This window comes from Aedes aegypti, chromosome 3 (assembly GCF_002204515.2).
Source record: "Aedes aegypti strain LVP_AGWG chromosome 3, AaegL5.0 Primary Assembly, whole genome shotgun sequence".
Lineage (NCBI taxonomy): Eukaryota > Metazoa > Arthropoda > Insecta > Diptera > Culicidae > Aedes > Aedes aegypti.
Genome location: NC_035109.1, coordinates 310,352,309 through 310,360,931, shown reverse-complemented (window position 1 = coordinate 310,360,931; position 8,623 = coordinate 310,352,309). Strand labels below are relative to the sequence as shown.

Genomic DNA, 8,623 nt, shown 5'->3' with positions numbered 1-8,623 from the left:
CGGAAGTGCAATTCGTTTCGCACAGAAACCTGTCTAGTAATATGTGAAACCTCCATGAGTCGATGTTCTATGACTCGATATCGACTCATGGAACCATACTAAAAACGAAATTTCATGGTTACTATGATGGTCCCCTCAAACTGCTTGCCAAGGAATTTGTTTCCACAACTCGATAATTCCATGAGTCGATGGTCTCTTCTGATATCGACTCATGGAGGTTTGACTGTATTCAGTGTATCGACGTTCTCGCGATGAACACGTCGTAAACGGTGACATTTCTATAAACTTGCAATCCAATTTTTGTTGGAAATATCTGTCAAATAATAATTACTTCAAATAAATACGTTTCAACAGGACGATAAGAATTCAATCAATGTGGAAAACCGAAAGATTTGCTTCGATACTCTATTGAACAATCCCGGTCAATAGTCCTAGACACTAGTGCGCCTTTCTAAGCGTGCTTTCTCTCTGAGCCCGACTGAACACCGACGCCGCGACGCCAACCAAAGGCGATAAACTGCACGTGCCAGGGCATCGTTTTCGCGCGCCAACAACACGACGCCGACGTTGCTTGCGGCGCCACTCATACAAGCAGCTGACCAATCAATCCTCCTCATGCTTCATGCTTCAGTCTTCGGGTAACAAGTGTTGGAAGCGGTTGGTGGTCTGTTTCCGAAATAGACGTCGCTGCTGGCTTATCTTGCGCGAGCGACTAGCACATGGTTCCTCCGACGCTTAAAATTCGACGCCGCGTATTTGAGCATTTAAATCGGAACTTTGGCTGTTTCGCAGACAGTGATTTCACGGTTCCACGCCCACGACTTTATCGCGAAGCACGGCGTTTGTGACAAAAGATCTTATTTTTTGCTTGTTTGCCAGACAGACATATGAAGAAACACGTTCACCGGTCGATTCTCGTTTTGTTCCGGATTTAGATCTCGCGATTTGTTTACGGATAGTGTGTGTATAAAATTAGACTCGCTCGAGAGGAACGGCAGAGTTTGCCAATGAGCAATGCGCGATTTTGATTTGATGAGTAGGTTTATAATAGAAAAAAGTGCTGTGCAATGTGGAAACATACAAACCACGATGAAAGGGTAGTGATAGTATAGTCACAGACAAACATACGTCACACTCATCAGTGGCGATCGACTATTTAAAGGGTCGATTCGAATACATGGTACATGAATTTTAGCATTGAGCGTACATGTCCCGATGACAGTGATTTTGATTGCGATTTGTTCTAAGTGATAAGTCTGTTTGTCTTTGGTGTCGTAGTGTATAGCCCATGCAAACCACAGCCCGAACAAAACAGCTGATAGCAAAACCAATCTCGTGTAGCTGCATGCCGCATTAATTCCTCCTGTATGAATCGCTGAGGGGACATGAACGATTGTGGATTATTTGTTGGATGAACTCCATCCACACTTGCTGCTGTGATGACTGCGGTGAGTTGATTGACCAATTTAATTCAATAAGGGAAAAGCAAACAACGGAAAGTACTGGCATCGTGGGGCAGTTGATCAAAATTGGGGAAAGAAAAAAAAACATCAAAACGGAAGAAGATTTCGATTGAGATGGACAGTTTGAGGCTTTCGTGAGAGCACGTGATGGCACACATGAGAAGGAGATGCACGTGGATCATGGAATTACAAGTGGTCAACTATGTGTAAATAGTGAAATCTCTACCTTCAGAAAGAGCATGTCTGTAGACAACATTTTTTAGTTTAAAAAATCATCGACTACTCTACCCATGTTCTTATGGTCGACGTAAGCGCCAATATGACCAAAATGCATTTTTCAATTGCTAGCTACGCATTTTTTTCCTAATATTCACTGGTTGGACATGCGAACAACATATAGGTGTTCTAGAATACTGTCAAATGGGGCAAACAAAAACATTTTCCGAGATATTTGAATGTGCACAACTTAAACCGTTTTGATAAAAGCCAATTATAATAGTCTCAAATATGGGTGTCGTCTTCCTTTGATTAGACCCTGAATGCTATTCAAAAATAATAACTATACCGTAAACTGATTTATGAAAATGTTGTATGTTTCTATTCACACCGTAAATTTTTTGATTTTCCATACAAAATTATCAATTTTGGTAAGCTAGATCTCAATTGTTTACGGACCGATTTGAATGAAATTTTCACAGCACATCAGATAAAACTTGAATTTTAACATATATATTTGAATATTTTTTCAATCACGAGTTATAACAAAAGTAATATATATTTTACAATTTAAAATTTTTGTCGAAAAATTCAAAGCTATTTATCATAAAAGCCCTTTACAAAATCTTGATAAACTCATCAAAATCTACAACTTTGCTGAAGATACCATGAAGCCAATTTTCCAAGTTATGTCAAGTATACGAAATCCGCGAAAAATCAAAAATCGCGCTTGGAAAAATCACTCAAAAGAATATATTGAAATTCAATTTACAGTATTGGACAAAACATTTGCAACTTTTTCGATTTTCCACATAAAATGACCAAATTGGGTAAGCTAGATCTCAGTTATTTATAGACCGATTCGAATGAAATTTTCACAGAACATCAGATATAACTTGAATTTTACCATATATTTTTCAATAATTTTTCCAATCATGAGTTTATTAGTAATAACGGTTTAACTAAAGTGTAAATTTCGACGAAAAATTCAAAACTGTTCATCTCAAAATCTGATAGCCCTACACAAAAACTGTCTTCAGCAAACTTGTTCATCTCGTCAAAATCAACAACTTTGCTGAAGATACTATGAAGCTATTCCTTCAATATATTTAGTTATGTCATTTATGAAAAATCGTCAAAAAATTCACTTTAGTCAAACCGTTACTGCTTTTAAGCTTGTGATTGGAAAAAATCACTCAAAAAAATATGTTGAAATTCAAGTTATGTTTGATGTTCTGCCAAAATTTCATTCAAATCGGTCTATAAGTAACCGAGATATAGCTTACCAAAGTTGGTCATTTTGTATGGAAAATCGAAAAAGTTGCAAATGTTTTGTCCAATACTGTATGTATGAAGAACTATTCCTTCAAATCGGTCTATAAATAACTGAGATCTACCCAAGTAACCACTCGCCTTTTTGGCCTTATGGGGCTATTATACGGCTAATATGGGGCATGCCAGTTATATTATAGCACTATATTGGCACTCAGGGCGAATTAAAGCGCTATTTGATTACTTGGGTAACCCTCTAAAATTGGCTAGTTTGTATGGAAAATCTAAAGAGTTGATTAATGTCTGTCCAATACTGTATCAAAATTGTTTCATTTAGTGATGTTTAGTGCTCCAGCACTTAATTGAAGAAATAATTTACTTCCGCTGTTGTTACTATACGTTAAACATATTGTCGAAAGTAGTGTGCTGCATTAATCATCAGATGAACTATACAGCGCACTACTTCCAATATTATGTTTAACGAATAGACACTGCAGCGGAAGTCAACGATCAGAAAAGGAATCGGAATTTAGTGCTAGTTCCCGAATATAATCGTTCATCAAACTTGCTGATTGGTCGCATAAAATTATGTAGGGCAGAGGCGCGTCCATGTTTGAAATTATGGGAGGGCCGATGCTACCGTACGAAACTCTTAGTCGGAAATTGAAGTGATTTTTTTTCATGCCGAGACTAAGAAAGCTGTTGGACTTTGAAGTAATTCGTTGGAAAAACTTTATTGATCAATTTCTTTTGCATAAGACATAGTAGTTCTTATTTCCTCATATGTTTCTAAATTAAAATGAAATAATAGTAAAAAATCTCTGAATTTGTGTAGTTTATTATCTTTGCACTAAAGTATGCATATAAACATGAAAAATAATGCATCGCGCAGAAATTCCTTGAAATATATCGCAGGGATATCTTTACCAAATCTGCACACATTCTTTACCCAATTCAACTAACTTTTACAAAATGCGCTGTGGGAGTTCTGTAGAAATTGTGAGGAAAATCTTCAACAGTAATGGCGTGAGGGATTATATCAAGAGCGATCGCACATTCAGCCTGTGCTAGCGCCAACCACGCTCGTGTTGTCTTTAACTAGCGAGCTTTGTTCAAGATGCGTTTACTCAGTACACGATGCGAATGGTAGATTTTATTTTAATAAATCATTGAGAGATTCTTTCAAAAATGCCTAAAAGGATTGCTGTGTTTATTTTCCTACCGGTCAAAAAAGTTTCTTGCAATAATTCTTACTGTTGTTCCCCCTGGATTGTCACCATCAATATCTGCAATCAAACGAACCAATTTTTAAGAACTTTTGAATGTCATGCGCAAATGTACGTAAAACGCCTCCACTTTTGTACGCATAAGACCTTTTGACGACATCTTATACGGAATCTTTGCACATACAACCATCGCATAATGGAAAAGGTGATTTCGTTATATGTACATTCTGGTTGTCTGGGTAACATTTTGATATTTTGCTGTTTGATACATTTTTTCTAGTCTTGCTGTTAGAATATTCATTGCTTTGAATCCTGCTAATATTTCAACACACATTTATTTTTTACAAACACTAAACCTTGTTTCGAAATATTTTAACTACAAATTTTCCATGCTTTCAAAAATATATGGTTTTTCAATTAACACTTCCAAACTTATAATTAAAATTGGATCGTTCGAAAATTTTGAAAGAAATATTTTCTTTTAAAAATGTGTTTTTCATTCAAATGATGCTGTGTGAAATTTTTTTGGCATTGAAGATTTAAAGATTCCTAACAAAAAAAAAAAAACTATTTTCATGTAAAGGCTATTTTTGAGTAATGCTGCAATGATAAGTCTTTGAATTAAAGCTTTCAATATTTTTCATATAAATTTTCCCTTCTTTTACCAAGTTTGTTGAGTGTACATTTCTCAGGATTTGGGACAAACATCTAAGCTCAAATTTTCAATAAAATTAGTATTTTGGTTGAAATGAAAGTACAAATTCAACAATACAATATTTTATTTTTCAATGAAATAAACAGATAATGTAACTTTCCAAGATAATATGTTAATTATAACAAATCACATTTCATATATGACTTTCTAAAGTCTGATGAAGTAACTTAGGAAAAAATCAAAACTTCTTCTTCTTCTTTCTGGCGTTACGTCCCCACTGGGACTGAGCCTGATTCTCAGCTTAGTGTTCTTATGAGCACTTCCACAGTTATTAACTGAGAGCTTACTATGCCAATGACCATTTTTGCATGCGTATATCGTGTGGCAGGTACGAAGATACTCTATGCCCTGAGAAGTCGAGAGAATTTCCAACCCGAAAAGATCCTCGACTGGTGGGATTCGAACCCACGACCCTCAGCTTGGTCTTGCTGAATAGCTGCGCGTTTACCGCTACGGCTATCTGGGCCCCTCAAAATCAAAACTTATCTTGATTGATTACGAGTTTGCTAGAGATTTTTTTTTCAAATTCTCTATAAGTCTTATTTATTTTTTTATTTTTTTATTGGGATACATTCATCGGAACACGCCCTAGTGAATTTTTCAATTTTTATACAAAACCATAACTTATTATTACGGTAGTCGCTGAGTGACAATTTTCCTCTTAAAACTAGTTGTCGACATATTAAAATCAAAAAATTGTTGTACTAAATTAAAGTGGTTTAACATGGCAGGAAGTGGAGCGTTAGCACCATAGTTAGTCCCTGGGAGGGAGGCACAGATACTACATACGAAATATGGAACAAAACTTTTCCAAACTGCAAGATAACTCCAGTTCACCAAAGACAATCAAGGCAGGCTTGAGGAAAATCGCTAGTTTTCTTTTGTTGGGCACCTTCGAACTTTCTGGACAAACATGGGAAAAGGGCCATAGTTTTCTGTGCATATTATTTTCATTTTTATTTGAAAAGAATAAAAAGATGCGTGTTTCAATACTTATATTCAATCGGAATAAAAGGTGCTATCGTAATATTGCGTTTCGTATATGCAGGAATTGATATTAAATCAATTGTTGTTAACTTGGATGAAATGCAAAAATATGTTTTGATCAATCACGCGCTTTTTTCATGTTTGTCCACTCTTAAGATCCGGGCTCACAATGACAGTTCGTGACAGCAGAAATCTCGGCTCGCCTTGACGTACTGAAATTTTGTATCGGTTTCTCCCTCCCAGGTTAGTCCTATGTTGACCGGGCGGAGAAGCGTATGATTGCGTAGCATTCTCGATGGAACATGCAGAGGCAGCAAAGAAAGAAGATTTGGGCAATCAATCTCCCTTATTCGTTGTTCAAGGGTGTCCATGCTCAGTAACTGACAACGCACTCGGTAAGGTGGCAGATTATCGGGTTCTCTCCATGGCAAATTTTTAAGCGCATGCCGTAAAAATCTCTTCTGGATTCTTTCTATTCTCTCAACCCATGTGGAGTGGTAAGGTGTCCATAAAACAGACGGACAGAGCGCTTCGATAAAAAAAAAAGGTTGTTGATGAAATTCACATTAATGCTACAGTGAAGGTTTTAGTAACGCGCATAAAGGATACTTTATAGTTAAAGGTGAAATAGTTCGACAACATCGTTTTGACGACAAGCTTCAAAATACTACACAAGGATAAAAAATCCTATATTTCCTATGTATATTATATGCATTTTGGGTTGGGTGGGACCATCAGGGCATCCCATTGAAGCGAGTTGGATAGCAAGAGTGAAACTGTCAACTTTCTATCGATAACATTTCGTGGAAAAAGGCGGGCTCTTCTCCCCATCTATTGGATCTTTCTGACTAACAAGAGATTAATTGTACGACTGTTTGTGTGAACTCACTACTGGAAGGCGATTATTTTTCCCTTGCGGGTTTCGCTTAAGTGTCTCTGCTTACGGGTCCGCCATTCGTTTTTGGCCCTTCAGACTGGAGTAGGATTTAATACAAATAGGCATACAAGCTTGGACAAATTGTTCTGTTAGAACAGGCCATTGCTACCGGTGGATACATTGCTACAATAAATGGTAGCTTCTATTATCATCATCATTATCACTTTCAAATTGGCTATCTTAGCCTAGGCTTACAAAAACGACTTATGTTGAAGAGAAAACCATTAAAATTTTGCAACTAGACAAATAAAAATACGTGTTTCTTACTTGGTAAATTGGTCTTTTCATAAACATAATTTCTCGTTCATTCTCTTTTGCATGAAGCTTTTGCATTTTATCAAATAAGGCTTTATAGTGAGGAAAAATGTCATTGTTTTACTTCAAATTTTACGTACATTTCGGAAATCCCGGGATTCCCGGGATATCAGAACTAATATACCGCGAGATGGGAAATCCTGAAATTTGTCAAATCCCGGGATTTTTTCTCCCGGGATGTCCCAGGATGGGTGATTCAAATTTTGAAAATCCAATCTCCCATATGCTCCTTACCATCCTATACCATTCAGCTTTCTAGGTGATGATTTGAAGGTGGTCCAAAGCCAATGTAGATTTCTATGGAAATTACTATGGAGAAATTTTGAGAAATGTTCCAAACACGCTAGTACTGTAATGTAAGTAGAAACATATCATCCCGTATAGAAAACTCATTCTTCAAACCTCAATGAAGGATGTTGCTGAAGAAATAAATCCCTTTGGAGCTAATTTTGTTTGGGATTTTTGTACATGTTTGCAGGGCTATAACCCCATATTAGGCTAAATAATAGCAAACAAACTCATGAATATCTCTTCTGCTATTATTCGGATTGAATTACTCTCTTCAGCAAATTTCTTTATTACGGTTTGGAGAATGAGTTTTTGCTACAAACTTATTAGTTTGTACTTACATTAAAGTACTAGCGTGTTCGGAACATATCTCAAAATTACTCCATAGTAATCTCCATATAAACCTACATTGTCTTTTGGCCATCTTTAAATCACCACCTAGAAAACTGAAAATTTAAGGTTGGTAAGGAACATATGAGCAATTCTCGCTGAAACCAGGCCGCCATCGGCACCCATCGTTAGAATTCCAATTTTATGTCACTGATCGCTAGTTTTCGATAAAACTTAAGGGTGGTCCTTTCTGTTTTCTCAAATTGGTGGACCCCTCGTACGCCAGCTAGCTGAACAGTTTGCGAAAAAGCCCATTTTTAGATAAATCTTGGGTATTTCTTCACGGGATATGTCTCATATTTCGCTTGGAACACATAACAAACTTAGTGGCATCGTATAGAGAAAGGATATAGCTTTCATTTAAACTTGAAAACATTTTGGCGGCCATTTTGAATTTGGCCGCCATCTTGAATTTTGTTAGAAAAATCGATTTTTCACCATTAGCGCACCGCTAGTTTTGAATTCTGAGATCACCATCAGAAAGCTGAGGAAAAATTGCGTAAGATAGGCTACAGAAACTAGGTGAGCAATGGTATTTACCCTATCAAATGAACGATTTTCTAAATCATGTTATACGATTTTGACGTATATGACGAGTGCAATCAATACAAACATCATTTTTTGTAAAACAAAGAAACAAGTTTTCAACCTTTGGTGTTTTATTCGAGTCGAGTAAAGTATAAGAATATTATTTTTAGTGAAAAAATCTGGCGGCCATCTTGATTTTAGGTAGTAGAATTAATTTTTCATCTTGTTAGCACTCAGCATGTCGAATTTAGAGGCTACCAATAAAAAAAGGTTACGTATACTCTTC

The 8,623-nt window shown here is 36.5% G+C and overlaps 1 protein-coding gene across 1 annotated transcript in view; it reads left to right on the top strand.

Annotated features, from left to right (window-relative positions):
• Positions 1 to 631: 631 nt before the first annotated feature.
• The window catches only part of LOC5573470 (zinc transporter 10), a 119,205-nt gene continuing 111,213 nt past the window's right edge, over positions 632 to 8,623 (top strand). The window contains exon 1 of the mRNA XM_021849354.1: positions 632 to 1,448. The gene's annotated coding sequence lies outside the window, so the exon portion shown is untranslated. The remainder of the gene's footprint in view (positions 1,449 to 8,623) is intronic.